The sequence below is a fragment of the Schistocerca gregaria genome, chromosome 8 (genome assembly GCF_023897955.1).
Source record: "Schistocerca gregaria isolate iqSchGreg1 chromosome 8, iqSchGreg1.2, whole genome shotgun sequence".
Taxonomy (NCBI): Eukaryota; Metazoa; Arthropoda; class Insecta; order Orthoptera; family Acrididae; genus Schistocerca; species Schistocerca gregaria.
This window is the reverse complement of record NC_064927.1, coordinates 59,186,676-59,202,802: the sequence shown is the minus strand read 5'-3', so window position 1 is coordinate 59,202,802 and position 16,127 is coordinate 59,186,676.

The following is a 16,127-nucleotide window of genomic DNA, read 5'->3' as shown; positions in this document are numbered from 1 at the left end:
TCCCAAGACTGACTTCACTTGTGAGCCAGTGGTGAAGTTCTTACTGTACCGACACTGTAACTTCAAACGTCTCGGACTACTTATTCGTTTTTGGTTTACCAGTCTTGACCTATGGCATCCTTGTGCGCTCTGTCATATAAGTGAGCCAAATTGGTCCTTGGTACCACCAGTGAACAGGTGTGTCACACACTGAAATCTACCGTGATTTCAGGGCTCTGGAAGGGAGTAAATTGCGATCAATCTGCCGATCGAGTCACAGGTGCAGCCTTATGCTCTGCCTCTGCCGTACACGACTCGCCAACTTGAGGTTACATCGCTGCACGAAGCAAACAGGGTAAAGTACTGGTGCTCTGGCCTTGTCTGGGCGTACAAATCCCAATCACTTCTGTAGATCATCGATCAAAGTCTGCTCAGCAACAGAACAATTCAGATTGTGTTATAAACATATTTAGCGCCAGAGTAAATGACCTGCCACACAGGATCCTTGTCCATTGTGGTCTTCAACCACTTGTTAGTTGTTTACAATATACCAGCAGAATTTGTTTAACTTTCATTATCTCTGCCTTTTTTTTATTTTTAGGAAAATAAATGTTGCCAATAAACTAAATTTTACTTAAGAAAGTTTGGGAAGTAGGATACGAGGTACTGGCAAAAGTAAAGCTGTGAGGAGGATGCGTGAGTCGTGCTTGGGTTGCTCAGATGGCAGAGCACTTGCCCGTGAAAGGCAAAGGTACCGAGTTCTAGTTTCGGTCTGGCACACAGTTTTAATCTGCCAGGAAGTTTCATGTCAACGTACACTCCACTGCAGAGTGAAAATCTCATTCTAAATTTTACTTACATTCCCAGTCAAATCATCACTTTTATATAGTCACCCCAAGTGTTAACTTTCATTGTGGTCTTCCATCCTAGGACAAGTTTCATTGTGTCCTATCCTGCCAGGATAGCTTTCATTGTGTGAAACTCTGCCAAGATAACTTTCATTGTGTGCGACCCTGCCAGGTTCTCAATCAGTCATTTTTATACAGCCCACAAATAGGTTAACTTTCATTGTGGCGACCCTCCCAGGATCACTTTAAACTTCTTTAGTAATAGAATCCAGAAAGTTGTCCTCAATGGCGAGTGTTCAGGACTCAAACATCTGGTGGGGAGAACTGCACAGCTGTGGCAAGGTGCCTTAGACCGCGTGGCTACCACGCACAGCACAGAACATGTTGATTCAACAGACTGAAATACAAATTTGCAGTTAGGGTGCATGGAATAACCACAGCAGTGCTGTCATTCGAAATTGCATCCTAGACCTTAACTCGAAGTTTGAATCCAGTGTGTCTCACACACAGACAGGTTGCTTGCAGGCTCTCCACTGGCCTCCTCCTAACCAACACACGGCCATCTCTGGCACTAATGTAAAACCAGCTTTCATCAGGAAACACAACAGAACTGCACCTTGCCCTCCAATCATCTCTTGCTTGACACCACTGAAGTCGCAAATGGCTGTGGTTTGGCTTTCTGCATGGTTTCTGACTCGGAGTTGTCATTGCAGTAATCATTTGTAACATCTCATTGTATCACTGTGGTGCCAACTGGTGCTCAAATAGTTGCTGCAGTTGCAGTACCCAGCCAGCCGGTGTGGCCGTGCGGTTCTAGGCGCTTCAGTATAGAGCCGCGTGACCGCTACGGTCGCAGGTTCGAATCCTCCCTTAGGCATGGATGTGTGTGATGTCCAAGTTAGGTTTAAGTAGTTATAAGTTCTAGGGGTGTGATGACCTCAGAAGTGAAGTCCCATAGAGCCATTTCAACCATAGTCGCACTATCAGCACAGATTTTATACGACTGGAAGGAAACGTGAGCAGACAAAACCTCCCACACGTAGAATCGCGCCTACCAATTTTCGTTTATATTGTGGTACATGGGATACGGGATGAGCAGAAATCTGAGGCTCTTTACTGATGATTCTGTGATTTACATGATGGCGTTACCATTGAGTAACTGCAGGGGGACACATGATGGCTTACAAGGTTTCTAGTTTGTGTGATGGATTCAAATGGCTCTGAGCACTATGGGACTTAACTGCTAAGGTCATCAGTCCCCTAGAACTTAGAACTACTTAAACTAACCTAAGGACACCACACACATCCATGCCGGAGGCAGGATTCGAACCTATGATCGTAGCGGTCGCGCGGTTCCAGACTATAGCGCCTAGAACCGCTCGGCCACAACGGACGGCCTAGTTAGTGTGAAGATAGGCAGCTAGCTCTAAATGTAGAAAAATGTAAGTTAATCAGTTGCAAAAACAAACCTGTTATGTTCGAATGCAGCAATAGTACTGTGGTGGCTAACAGATTAACGTCGACTAATTATCTGTTCTTAGAATTGCAGAGCGATAAGAAGTGGAACCAACAGTTTAGGATTGTAATAGGGAAGTCGAATGGTTAAGTTTTGTTCATTTGGAGAATTCTAGGAAAGCGTGATTCACATGTAAGGGAAACCCTATTCAGGATACTAGTATGACTCATTTTTGAGTACTGCTAGAGTTTTTGGGACCAGCGATAGGTCGGATTAAAAGAAGACAACGAAGCAGTTACGAAGCGGGCTGCTAGATTTGTTACCTCTATTTTTGAAAGACACGCAGGTATTGTGCAGATGCTTCGGGACATCAAATGGGAAACCCTGGAGGGAAGACACTGTTGTTTCCGAGAAACGCTCTTGAGAAAGCTTAGAGAAGCGGCCTTTGAAACTGACTGCAGAACAAATTTACTGTCGCCAACGTACATTTTGCACAAGGATCACGAAGATAAGAGAAGGTGAATTAGAGCTCGTACAAGGGCGTATAGCCAGTCGGTCTTCGCTCACTGCGTTTGCGAGTGTAAAAGGAAATGACTAGTATTGGTACATGATATCCTCCGCAACGCTTGCGTAATATCTGTGTAGATGTACAGTATACAGATGACAAATGCTGTCCATTCACTGGGCTCCTGCTGACACCATCTCACATTACCAACCCACAGGGTAACATTGGCCACCTTCTCAGTTCTGTCTTCGCTGTTGTAGCTTATTACAAAATAAAGGAATTGTTCATCTTGTAATGTTTGAGTGACAACTAGAGATATACCTCCAAAAAATTAAAAATAAAACCAGAATCTATGTTAAATGAACAAACAGATTTCGCAAGCCACAGCTAATTCAGTAATTTGAAAGACCGGACCTATTCTAAAGTTATTTCCTGCATTTGTCAATTGTTTTCCTGCATGTATCAATTGTTTAATAATTATATATTTGGCTCTATGAAAAATTCATCTTTGACCACACCATGTACAAAAACATCTGCGATCTGTTTACAAACATGTGTATGCGAATGTGCCTCTTGAATGAAGTGATATGTACGAAAACGATGGAGAAAAAAACTTATGTTGGTGCTAAAACGTTAAGAACGCTTTTCTTTGATTATTTGGTAAATTTACGCTGTTCACCTTTTTCACTATTTCACACATATTTTCCGTGTTTGACTTACGAAACTCGTAACTTGACATCAAACCTTTTCGTAACAGGAATATGCATTTCACCTCATTCAAGAGAAAAAATAAAGTATTTATTAAGACGAATTACTCTTGATGGTGGACCCACAGTGTCCGAAATGCATCGCGTACTGAATAAAACGCGAAAAGTTGTGACTGAAGGCTTTTGTAATTCATACCTCGATTGTAAGAGCGTCTTTGTTGCGGCTGCAGTGTTCGTCTGAGTATTGTCACGCAGAAGGACTCTACCTGATGACACTCGCTTCCTTCACTGAGTACGTACATCATGAACGTCTGCATGCTGTGCTTCAAAGTTCTGCACCAGAGCCGCACTTTGCAGTCAAGCATGAAATTAACGTTACGTGGGCTGCCTGAAAGTAGGCGGATATCTCAGCTTGAAGAAGGAAACTTACAATATAAATAAACAAGTTTAAACATTAATAAATCCGAAAAACTGCAGGGGTGAATTCCTGACTGGAAATGGAAGACAAAAAGTCGTATGAACATGTGTCCAGCAGTGGACGGTGTGCTTGCACCGACAACAAATCGCCCCGGAATGCGGTACACAGCTGCATCGCCTCCACGTCACAACAGATGATCAAAGTGGCTCCCATGGGGTTGGAGGTAGTAGGGATAGTAGCGGTTGCCAAGAAGGATGTCAAGTTGGGGTGCCACTGGAGCTTGACTGCATTGTCGCTGTTGGTCTCAATGTCCCGTAGAGTCCGGTCCTCCAAACCTGGTGTGCGAACGGTCAGCAGCCTTCCTGCACGTTCGCATGTCTGAGAGTACCCGCGGTTACAAATGTGGTGTCACCGCCAGACACCACACTTGCTAGGTGGTAGCCTTTAAATCGGCCGTGGTCCGTTAGCATACGTCGGACCCGCGTGTCGCCACTATCAGTGATTGGAGACCGAGCGCCGCCACACGGCAGGTCTAGAGAGACTTCCTAGCACTCGCCCCAGTTGTACAGCCGACTTTGCTAGCGATGGTTCACTGCCTACTTACGTTCTCAATTGCCGAGACGATAGTTTAGCATAGCCTTCAGCTACGTCATTTGCTACGACCTAAAAGGCGCCATTATCAGTTAGTACTGATTGGAGACCGTCAAAACTGACGTTCATCATTAATGGATTAAAGTTAAGTATTCCACCAGCTATGTCCGTTTCTGTAAATTCTAATTTCCTTGTCATGTTCCAGACCTCACGCCAGCCTGCGTGAGCTAAAACGCGTGCATTTCGCCCTCCTTTAGTAAAACGGTGTTGGCTCTCTTGCCAACCACAACAACAAAAACGGCAGAAACGGTCTTGAAATGTTGTGCGATGTGGCTGGTGTATGTGCGGGTACTTGTTTTGATATAGGCGTCCTGCCTGTCAGCTGTTTTCATCTGGTTGGCCGTAGACAAACACCATTTCGGGAGAGCCGCATGAACCATGACGAGGCGCCTCAGACCTCGTGGTTACCCCGCGCGGCGACAAGTGAGAAAAGTGCGAGTTGGGTTTCACCGCATGATCGATGTTTTCGGAACCCGTGGGGGTTGGCGTGAAGGAGGTCATTTTGTTCGAGATATCGCGTTACGTTTGAGCTCAGAATATGTTCCAATATTCTACAAGTAATTTATGTCAAAAATACTGGACGTTAGTTTTATGGATCTTCTACTATCCTAGCAAATATGTTATCTGTTCATCTTTCAACTACTGGTTACGATTTTTGTTTGAGAGATCTACAATACATAATAGTTAAAAAGGGGGCTAATTGAGCTGTATATTCAGTATAAGATTAGATAGTGTTTCAGTCTGGCCCTGGAGCTTTGTTCAGTTTTAACGATTTCTCCCGCCTCTCAACGCCATTGACAGTAATACTTATTTCACTCACTTTTTTAGTGGTCTGAGGATCAAACTGGGGCAATTGTCCTGCGTTTTCCTCTGTAAAAGCGCGATTAAAAATTGAGTTAAAGGCTTCTGGTTTTGCTTTTCTACCCTCAGTTTGTTCCTGTTTCAGGCAGTCTTCGGTCCGACTAACGGCTTCTACATATGACCAGAATTTCTTTGGGTTTTGTGAGGTCGTTTGACAGTATTCTGCTACGGTGGTCACTGGAGGCTCTGTTTGCTTAGAAGTTTCTTTTCAGTCACTGTATACCACAGAGGATCCATCATGAATTGTTCTACTGGATACATATCTGACCAGCACACGGTTACCACGTCTTTTAAACTTGAACTGTTGTTCCTATATGCTTCTGGCCTGAGCTAAAAGCTTCAGGTTCCTCGTTGAAATAAGTCACTATTGCCTTTTCACCTAGTTTTCTGAATTCATAAACCTTCCTAGTTGATTTAGTTGTCCTTTGTACTTCGGTTATCATTTCTGCTACAAATACCTCATGATCACTGGTACATCTTTCAGTGTGAATATGCTCATGGGGGCCACGTCTCTTCGGAGCCATTAATTGTAATATGATTTCATCATGGATGAGGTTGCGAACTACCTGTTCTAAGTAGTTTTCAGACAAGGCGTTTAATACTGTTTCACAGGAGTCTTGTCACTCCCACCACAAGCCGGCCGCTGTAGCCGAGCGGTCCTAGATGCTTCAGTCCGGAACCGCAATGCTGCCACGGTCGCAGGTTCAAATCCTGCCTCGGGCATGGATGTGTGTGATATTCTTAGGTCTATGTAGTTCTAAGTCTAGGAGACTGATGACCTCAGATGTTATGTTCAATAGTGCTTAGAGCCATTTTAACTCCCACCACTTACAATCTACAATTTTCGCAATTGATAGTTGGACGATTAAAGTCTGCACCAGTGATTACAGTATGACTGGCGAACTTACAGGGAACAGAATTGTTTTTCCCTAAAGTTTTCGATTAAATCAGGTGAATCTGGTGGTCTATAGAAGTTCCCAATTACGGTTTCATGTCCACCCGCGATGTTGAGTCATGCCCAAACAGTCTTTCATGCAGTCTCAGTTCTATCTCGGCGGATTTGAGTTTCTCGTCTACTGCGACAAACCCATCACCTTCATTTTATATCAGCCTACTCTTTCGATATATGCTTAAATTTTCTCCAAAAAATCTCACTGCTATCAACTTCAGGCTTTAAAAAGCTTTCTGTACTTAGTGTTCTGTGAGTTTCACTTCATTTCAGGACCGCTTTCAACGCTGGTTTTTTGTTACAAATGCTTAGCCAGTTTACCAATAGGATTTTTTAATGCTCTCACAAGTGGGAGGCATTCCTTCGGAATTTACGCTAACATAGCTGGCGATCAAAAAGTTTCGATTTGTGGGCGTTTCAGCAGCTCACATGCAACGCAGCGTGACTTCGATGCGGGTCTATAAGCACCGACATACAGGCGAGGAGTAGTATAGTCGTCGGTACGCAACAAACCTCTCAACATTTTGGCCAAAGGATGGTAGTAACTTTTTGGCGCTCAAATTTTTGCGAAATGTTAGCTAATTTCTTGCGGCCGTCGAAACGGTAACGTTTTTGCAAAATGTTGGCGACTTTTTGACGAGCACTTTTAGGCGGTCAGTTTATTCGCCAAAGATGACGCCTCCCTGAACCCTTAACATTTTGCACAAAAGATGATGCCTCCCTAAACCTGCAACACTTCGGTCAAAAGATGTCAGTAAATTTATAGCGGCCCCTTTTTGCCCAAAAGATGACTCCTCCCTGAAACGGCAACTTTTTGGTCAAAAGATGGCGGTCGCTTTTCTGCAAGCATGTTTTTGGCAGCCGTTTTTATGCGAGCACTTCTTGGCAACATCTTTTTCCATGCCATTTACCTCGACGCCCATCAGCAGCAGCTGGCGAACCGTAATGTGCAGCGACTCTTTGTGCGGCCACAAGTCTGAAATTTCATAGGCCTTGACCTATAAAATTATCCTTAGCGGTAGTTACATGCCACCTTGATTATTTCCTCCTTGGTAAATATCGTATTAATTATTTCTATACTGTTATGGAGTATGAGCTCGTACCAACGAGCAGGATCCCCGGTGTCTTCTGTAATCACTGTTTCCATTTATATATAAAAAAGTTTTTCTTTAATAACTCCACGGAAGTGTATCAGTTATGCCGTCATTTTACTCTCGAAGCATACGCTTATCGTAGTTAAATTTAAACTCTTTTGCTAAAAATTTATTCACCAGATTTTCCCTCTTTTTATCTCTCATAATCATGTTATTGCTTGTGACAATCTTATCTTCAGAAGTCTGTATTAATTCGACCATCGTCTTCATGCTGAGTTTTACGGAATTTTCGTAGTTGGAGTGAAGCCTTTAATTTTGGTGGTCTGTTTGCCTTTACATGTTTGATAAGTAGCTTTTTTGGCCAGTGAATCCATTCAATGTCAAAATAGAATTTGCCAAATTCATCTGTCCATTCGCCAAGCATGCAGCCTCTTTGATGGTGTTTGTGCCATCGTCAATGTAAGCAATAGTGTTTGTCGTAGTATACAACTTTATCGCCTAATCTATCGAGCATATCATGCAACCTCATTTTAGAGTTGGCTGTAGTGAAAGCGGCTATAAATATGTCAGTACTTGTTATCTTCAACGTGAAAATCATCGTAGTGATATTTCCCCTCAATTATTTCCTCATTGATTGATATCACATTAGTTATCGCTATTCTGTTGTCGAGTAGTAGCTCCTGCCGTCGTTTAACGACGTCTGTAACTTCTTTTCGTGGCAAGTTCAGCCTCTGACCGAATTTTCCCTAAAGAGAATTGAGGCGTATTTTGGCAACAGGTCGCTTGCCTGCGTTCATTTCAATATTGCTAATATCGAGCTCAATATCTTGCTTTTCTTTGTTAACTCGACTGCATTCCTCTTTCGACTTGTAATCATCTTCCCAGGGACTAGTTTCCAGTTAGAACTTCATGAAGGTTTTAATGTAGTCTCTGAACAACTCATTATTTATGCGATCAAAATGCCGCACCTCGTAAATTTCCTGTATTTTATAGCCTTTTCCTATGGCCTTGTTGAGCTCTATTGTTGTAGAAGTTGCTACAAATGCTCGCTGATCGTCGCTATGGTTGCAGCAACTATGAGGCTTTTCTTCTACATATTTCGCACACAGAGCGAACAAAAGCTCTTCCTGTTTAACTGGAAGCACGGGATGATACAAGCCTCGAGGCGCAAGCACTTTGCATTTAACAAAACCAAACCACTCTTCGTCGTATTTTTCTGCTCTCAGTATGTGGATCGGATGACCAATGGGATAATCGTCGTAAAACATCACTGTTGGATATAGACTGCAGACGTCTATGTATGGCAGTTTCTTGCCTGAACCTTCAACTTAATAGCGTTTTTCTTCCACTGAGAAACGCATCTCTAGGATTCAGTGGTTCTACGACATTTATTGCTTTATTGACTTTCTCTTTGTAAGCCTTAGATTTATTCCACTTCACGTCTTGAAACGTTATAACCAGCACTCCTCAACGCCTGTGTTCGCTCTGCTGTCATTGAAAAGAGATCATCCATTGATTCATTGTTCACATTGTTGACTGTATCTGCCGAATAAAGTTTAGGTCAACCATGCCAAAAGCAACCGTGTTATCGTTACACGGTTTTCGTGCTTGCATCGTAGCTGTCAACTTTTGCATCACGTATTGTAACTTCCCAACCCTTCAATGCATGTTGTACATTAGGGAAGGAGTTTAACCACGCAATTCCCTTTGCTAAACATTTCCTTCTTTTGATCTTTGACAACAGCAATCGTGTTATGCTCAAGGAATTTTGACCTGTAAATAGCCACACATATACTAGCGATTGTTAGGTACTGGAATAGATCAATATTGGCTATTTCTAGGAAATTTTGCCTAAATTCAAGACATCCACGGGTCAATGTCTCGACATCAGAATGGCAATATTCAGCTAGTTCCTTCTGGAAATCAACACGTAGTTTTCCTTCACCTTCTGAGCGTGGCATTCTAAGAACGCTTTTCTAACTTCAGGTTTTAAAGTGTCGACACCATAGTACTTGGTCGCTAGATTTTGCCCTACGTAATTTTGATTTTCGCGTTTATTGAAGAAGTGCGGAAAGTAGCATTTCTTCAGTTCTTTCAAACCGACTGTCTCTGGAAACAACAAGTTTATGCTGTCAAGTATTCTTAGCTTTAAGGTATGTATTTTCAGCTCCATAAGCTTCGTCCCTTGGTAAATGGTTTTGATCTTACTGGCGTTATTGACACAATACTGCAAAATGACCTACGGAGCATAAGCCTTTGCATTGTGTGCTATATCCTGTTACTGTGTGATATCAACCATTCACAAAGTTCGTTGTTATTTCTGAACTCGTATGTGTTTCCTTTGAAGTCGTGCACAGTGAGAAAGTTTGGCGTGCGTACTCCTGTGTCATGTTCTGCTTCGAAATAAAAAAAAGTAGTACCTTTCTGTGTAAGTGCATTTTTTAAATCGTTTAGTGCCTCTTCCGTTACAAGTGCAATAATTCTCGCAGTAACCACACCGACTTTTTCTCCTTTGCATATAGCATTCGTGTTCACTTACATTTTTATTACAATTTGGCCATTCAGAGAAACCACAGTTGTGGCCGCCTTTTGCATATATTTTTACTCTATAGCAACTCATAATGTGCTTCACAAATTCGTTTGTGGTTATCCTTATCAAGATAAAACCTATTGCACTTTTTACAATAAATCCTTTATCGCTTTCCTTCTGTATTATCATGCTTTGATCTTAAACACAAATTGCACACATTTCCTTTATCTTTGTTTGCAAGAGTGTTTGTCTTTGTGATCGAAGGGAACGTCACACTTCTGCTGCCACTAAAACCCTTCATGTTACTGATCGCATCATAGCGATCGTTTTCAAGTACAAGTAAATCGTTTTCTCTCTTTCCGCGCCTGGGAATTGAATTACCTTGTCATTTGCAGCAGCTGAAACAACCTTAATCTTAACATTCAAAAATTCTGCTGCATCGTTGGTATCGGCCAGACTGAACGCCTTTTCGTAATTTTTTTCCAAGTTTATTGCACAATTCCTTTCCTAATTCTTCCTACAGAGCTCTCTCTTCCGTAATGTAGAGTACTTCATTATCCGTCAATTCCCTGTCGAGTATGTTTCTAGTTTCGTAGGCTGGTGCTGTGGTTGTTGCTCGCGGAGCGCACAGGTTATCAGTGTTGGTTACTCTGATTATGCTTCTCTTACTAATGATATAATTAGCAATAGTCACTAACTTCTTACGGTTTGCGTCTTTACCTCTAGGCATTTTGTAGACATCAAAGTAAAATGTGGTATTGTTTATGTTTAAATTTTCATTACATGCCAATATTCTCTCAATCTGTGGAAGCAGCCGTGAAGCATAGACTTTTAAATTCCTTTTCGACGAAATTGCGTGATTAATATGATTACTTTCAGCAACTAACTTCATTTGATCGCCTTGCTTTAAAACAGCTTTCTTACCTCTTTGATGGCTGCGTGTACAGCTTTCCTGATTGCTTTTCTCTATGGGTTTACCTTTCAAGTCTTTGCTTTTAATACGATAAGCTGTGTGCCAAACGTTATATTTTTTACCAGTACTGTGCGATCACCAGGACGAATCTCGAACGGGAACTTCTTCTCTTTCAACGACTTGAACAGTTTTTTCCTGAAAGGAAAAATATCGCCTAGTCTTTCTGTTGTTTTCCTGACTTTATGCTTTGGCACTGTCTCGAATAAGCAAATTGAAAGTGCCTAATTCTCTCCAAACGCTCCTTGTTTAAATTTATCAAATTCAGTAGCTTTCCTCTGAACAGAATATCCTTTCAATCTATTTTCCCTTGCTATTTCTCTCAATTCACGAAAAGTTTTGTTTGAAAAATCGTCGCAGTTAAACAACCCACTAGCATTTGCTGAAGAATAATTTCTTTCTACAGCCTCACCTAATTCTGATTTCTTCCTGAGGTCTTTTGCAAGAGCTTTTAATTCAGAAACAGTTGCGCCGTTACGGAGCTTATTACTAGTTTGTTTCGTAGCCATTTATTTATTATACAAAATATATTTGTATGTTTCAGTTACGCAGTTCAGTTTTTTATGGTACAGCTAGTATTTAGAATGTTGCAATCTGTGGTGGAAGAGCGCTCGCCGCTCACCAGATAAGAGGCAGGACGTGTGTGTGTGTGTGTGTGTGTGTGTGTGTGTGTGTGTGTGTGTGTGTGTGCTCGCGCGCGCGCTCGCACGCTCTCTTCCACATCAGAAGGGCAGCTTTCAGTATTTGCCGTAGCGTGTGTCTGCCAAAAAAGCATAAACATTTGACTCCAAAAATAATATACGAACCACAGGTACAATAAAGCATAAGCGCACGCCCCTTGCAATTCTCTAGACTTCCATGAAAACTGAATTGCATGAAAAGTAATAGTAGTAATAATTTTTTTATGAACAGAATAATCGTACTTTCAATATTTTTACCCTTATTAGGATATGCTCTTGATAAATCAGCACTAAAGTACTTGCACAAGGCGTGCCATTGGCCTTTGTATTTATAATACATCAAGCGCATGTTTTAGTTCTTCAAGGACGGCATATTCTACGAATACAATGAATTTTCGACCGTTCTAGTGAGAGAAGTTAAATTTGAACTACCATTATTTGATATAAATTGCTCAAAGACATCTTCTTCATTCAAGGCAATAATGACTTCAAAAGAATACTGTGGCGCAACTAGAAGCGATAAATCCCAAAACGTGTATGTATTTCGGATAATAAAGTGGAGCGAGATCAGCTGATAACTTGAACGCGTCAATGCGTTATTAAAGGCTTAGCGACTTAGAAGAAAGACGTTTCTACAAAATAACAAACGCCAACAGCGTAAATACAAGATATAGATGTAAAACACTTCTAAGGCTTGATAGCGAGAGTAAGATTTTTTGCCCGATAGATATAAGAAAGTGCTGAATTACGAGGACTATCAACGCTGACAGGTATGTTTATGGTGCATAATGATTAGAAGAATGTCAAAGATTATAGCGTTCTCGAAATCGAATTCATTTTTCAGAGATTGAGGCGTCAGAAGTCGAGATGTTTAGAACACTAACGGAAAAAATGTGGGAACAGTTTGCACTTTAAGATAATTACAGGTGGCTCGATCTACTGCCCGCGTTGATAAACAAGTATATCAACAGTGTGCATAACTAAGTAGCTATGAAATCTGTAGATGTAGCTGATTTGCTACGGGAAAAAAGGCTTAAACCCAGGGCTGAATCACCCAGGTATGCACCAGGTGATGAAGTTAGAATCAGCAAAATGAAGGGTTTGTTCGAGAAAGGTTACACAGCAAATTGGTCTACTTAGTTGTTTGAAGTCGTTTATGTCAGCAACACAAATCCGTCCGCTTATAAGCTGAAGGATATGAGTGGCAACGAAATTAAAGGAAGCTTCTATGAGCAGGAATTACAGAACACGAAATACCCCGATGTTTATCTCGTGGGAAAAGTGAAAAAAAATAAAGATAAGTTTTATGTGACGTGGCTGCGATTTGATAACTCACACGATAGCTGGGTGAATAAAAACAGTGAAATTTTTTAATGGGTCTTTATCCTGTAAAATCATCCCTTTTTATCGAAAACAGTGTGTGACTGCATATCTGAAGGGGTGCTATCTACCCGTCGAATCATCGGTGGAAGGGGCAGCTTTTATGTGTTAACAAAACTGTGTAAACCTTTAATGTATTCACAAAGTTGCTGAATCGTTACAGTGTGCAACATTATGGGTAAAATAATCATCTTTTTCAATGTACGATCCACCTGTTGAATCGACGTGTAGGCGAGACCCGCAAAATAGTTGCGACACGTTTGCATCCATTAAAATCTGAGGTGGTTGTTGTTGTTGTTGTTGTTGTTGTTGTTGTCTTCAGTCCTGAGACTGGTTTGATGCAGCTCTCCGTGCCACTCTACCCTGTGCAAGCTTCATCTCCCAGTACCTACTGCAGCCTACATCCTCCTGAATCTGCTTAGTGTACTCATCTCTTGGTCTCCCTCTACGACTTTTTCCCTCCACGCTGCCCTCCAATACCCTTGGTAATCCCTTGATGGCTCAGAATATGTCCTACCAATCGATCCCTTCTTCTAGTCAAGCTGTTGATAAACGTTTTAATTTTATCTCTGTATCTGCGTGAATTTGCTTTCAGAGTCATATCGATAGTAACCAAAATCCTCGTTCTAAGGTTTACTTCAAATTTTCCTAAAGTCATTCCACTTGAAATATTCACCCACAAATTCGTCGTAGATGTGTATTAAATTTGTATAATGTTGGCTAAAAATGTTAAGTAAATTCAGCTTATCTCTCACCAGCTGCTTGGGAATATTTGAGTACGTTTGTGCTAAATAGAAGCAATCAATGTTCTTAAGTCGCCCATTGATAAAGTATTCTCTGAGTACGTATTCATTTCCAAGAATGAAATCGTCAAAAACAACCACGGCGTTAGCTTCACATTCAATAAACAAAATAGAAAGTTACCAGTGGCAGTATTTCCCAGTAAACGAGAGGACTAAAAATAATTAGAACTTGCCAAACAAAGATGTAGAAATAGCCATCAAAGTTGGTGATGGCTGGTTTGATGATAATGCTTACTTCCACATTTCCACATGACATTTAATGCGACACATAAAGACGGCTCAGATTACCCTGCCTATGAAGGCAAATCGAATGTAAAACTAGTTGATAATTTTCCAAGTCAACTATGGAGTGTAGTAGTTGTCAAGAAAAGAAGGCACATTATCTACATGCTAGAACATCCAGGCGTTTCTTCAACAGGTTTGTATCACCTAACGTCTTCACTGGACGATGACACAATATGCGAGGGAAATTTTATTAACAACGGGAAGTGGCAAAGAAAAAAATGAAGTACTTTATCCGCTGAATATACTGATTATAGAGAAATCACGTGGGAAGCAGATTTAAAGATAACGTTGTAACATCCCACCCATCACTTATCTGGTTCTGGTGTGTGTTCACCCCAGGTAATTGAGTAACAGATCAAGAGAGAGTGCAAATCTACCGCAGTTTCGGATAACACAAAGAAAGTAATAAGGCCCTGTGACTCCTGATTGAACTGCAGTGGCAGTGTTAACATTAATTGGTTCAGAATTGGTCCCTTTAAATTAAAAAGGGGTGCACATTGATGTTATATTCAGCTATTGAACACCAGATGCAAATGTTGAACATAAAATTAATTAAGAAACTGACTTGGGATTTCAACTAGTTGATTGAAAACAGATGCAGTCGATTAGCACAGATTGATTTTAACTCACGACCTTCAATCATCACATTACATGACTCTCTTAACAGGCAGTGGTAATAAATTGCGTTTGCATGGAGTAAAACGCGATAAATCAAAAGTAATTCCTATCGACTGACCCAGGCGTAATGCGAAGTGCGACAAGAATTCTACAATACACGGCCCCATGAAACCCTCGTGGAAACTTTATCGACGTGATCCATCAAATTAATCAGTGGCCGGAGCGGGCGCAATATCACCGAATTCAGCGTGGCGGAGCGGTGTCGTTGTGCGGACATCGGATGACCTCGTGGTACTGCAAGGCTGCGCTCGTCTGTTCACTCCTAGCTAACTTGCTCAGTACATAGCTGAACCAAAACTTCCTATCTCCAGGCTCAATCGTTCCATTTGCTAAGTCATAACTGCAGAGATGCCCACTCTTTCTCAGGCAAGCTGAGTAAAGAACGCCACGTCCGCACTCTAGGCAAGCTGGAAACTTCTCACAGTCCACTCTTCGCCTCGATTTCCCCTCCAGCAAATTCACTTACGCCAATTGCAGCGCAAGTCACGTTAATTATGTGTCGCTTCCCAGCAGCGACCAACACCTGCTCTGGGAAGTGAACAAATTCCCACAGAATTTCCCTTCCTCTCTACTTCTGCTATTTAGCTCCGCCCAGGCAACCGTTCAAGGCTAGCATCTGCACAAACACCAATTTTTCCAGAATTCTGACTTCCAGGAGAGTACTTCAAATTCCTTGGTCCTAAGTTCCCATCCGAGGCTGACGTATTTCATTCTGTCGCTCTTCGCCTGATTTACTTCAGGCTCTGTGGACCGTGAATTCAGCGTGAAGTTGCTATAGTCACGAACACGCATATTTTGACCTCTGTTGACTGCTCCACCGTAGCTTTGCGCAGCTTTCTCGCATGTTTCACAGAAGACGGGATGACGGACATTTATCAACAGGCGTACAGGTTATCCGTCTGTTTCCTGGTACACCAGCATGGAGCAGGGGTCAACCACCCACTCACTGTCACTCATCTTAAGGCGGCTGGAGGCCGCGCCACGTTACCGCTTTCTCAGAGCTTGAGCTGCCCTAAGCTGCCTATTGTCGCTTCCCTTCGCCGTGCCCCAGCCGGCCACGGTCAACTCTAAATGCTTCCCTGGGGTAAACTAGCGTCCAGTAAATCGACTAGTTTCCACAAAGCTTTCATGTCGTGTGAATTACTTTAAAACCATCACTCGACATTAATTATTCCAATACATCCATAGCATACCCTCTGCAAGATGCATTGTGCCTTGTCAGTCTTTTTGTTCAGCCCTACTGTTCGCTCAACGTGAGTTAGGTGATCTTTAATGACTTCATGTAAGGGTCATAGTTCATGCCATCTTACAACGTTTGTAGGAAGTCCACATG